Source organism: Macaca mulatta, chromosome 14 (assembly GCF_049350105.2).
Source record: "Macaca mulatta isolate MMU2019108-1 chromosome 14, T2T-MMU8v2.0, whole genome shotgun sequence".
NCBI lineage: Eukaryota > Metazoa > Chordata > Mammalia > Primates > Cercopithecidae > Macaca > Macaca mulatta.
In genome coordinates, this window is record NC_133419.1 from 94,138,914 (window position 1) to 94,140,635 (window position 1,722).

A 1,722-nucleotide genomic window follows, 5' to 3' on the forward strand; every position below is an offset into this window, starting at 1 on the left:
TTAAAATTCTGAAATCTTGAATTAATATGACAATGTGCAAAGACTGTGTGACACCATTTGTAATTCATTAGCTTGTATTTTACAATATATTAGCATCATATGTGAAATACTCTGTCATGGTCCTGGCAAGCCTGAGTTTCATCTTAGTCTGTTGTCTAGAACTTTAAGATTTTGACATGAATGTCCAGAGACAATTCCAAATGATTCCTGCAGATCAGGAATAAGTTAATTTAAATGGAAACCTGCTAGGTATAATTCATTGCCTTGAGAAACATGCTTACCTAGCAGCCATCCAGCATATGTTTGTCTAGTTTTGAGCAGATTTTGAACACCAGACTGCCATAATGTGAATGAATTGTGACATGATCCTGGTAAATTGGGGACAGCATCTGCTGTACTGCACCTGGCACATGTACTCCTCCCATAGTGAGTCTGTAGATGATTAACGGTCCTTAAAATTCACATTATTTTGAAATAGTGCCTGGATAACCCCACATGCATCGTTAACAGCTCCTGGAACAGATGGAAATCTAACAGTGTCATAGATTTCATAAGTTTGTTTTTTGCTGATGTTAAAACCCTCTGGAATATTTATTTTAATGACCTGTTCTTCTGGGAATCTGAAAAGTAGTCTCTGACTGACAGACACACACAGTGTCTGAAATATAGTAATTTAATGGCTAAATTAAGTTTGTCTATCCCTTCAAATAGTTAAGTCTTAGTTATTAAAAAATTCCCAAATCTTCAGACATCCTCTGACATCATAGAGCATTCAGAGTTCCCCTGAGCTTGAATACTTTTGTAGGGAGCATAGCACAGAGTTTATATTTAAAAATATTTATAAGGATGTTTCTAGTTTTATTAATAAAGAGAAAGCTGATTTGTCTGAATTTTAGAATTGACGGAGTTGCTTCATGTTTATTATTCATCTCTGTGACTGAATTATCTAGAGCTGTACTATATTTTTGACCCATTGTATAGTGTGTACACTTAAGTATATGTCAGTGTGTGTGTGCACATGTGTACAGATCTTTATGGGACAAAGCAAACACATTAGCGAAAGCCCAAGCATGGCCTTGTCTTTGTGATCATTATTGTCTGCACAATTCAACTTGATTTTGCTTCCTCCTTCGAGCACTGACAGACAACTTTGCTCTCAGCCTCATCCTGCCACGCTGCTTCATCGCTCCAGTACCGTGTCAGGAAGTGCTAATTTCTCCCTCCCCATCTATGGTAATAAAACAGTAGCTTTTAGCTAGATAACACTGTTGTTCATGCAAAAATTCCATTTTCCAGTCTTCTTGCAGCTACATGTGGCCAAATGACCTCATTTAGAGAATAAGACATAAATGGAATTGCATGGAGTACATGCACTGTCCCTCTTGGACTCTTTCCATAACCTGCTGCCTGGAACACACCGGCTCAACACCTTGGGCTTCAGCAGCCATCTTGTGCAAATGTTGAGTGAGGTCCACACAGTAAACGAGAAGGAGCCTAGTTCTCTGACAACTAGGGGACCTCATGAGTCTGCCTATCTTTTGTTGTTTCACTTTTCTTGAAGCTTTATTCTATATACAGATAGTCTCTAGAGCAGTATTTTCTAAATGATACTCAGCTTCTTAATGCCTTTCTCTGACTAGATGTAATTGTTCCAGCCTCAAACTACCCAAATGGAGTCCTATGTATTCTGAACCTACCTTGGCACTGCTCTTAACACCAGTC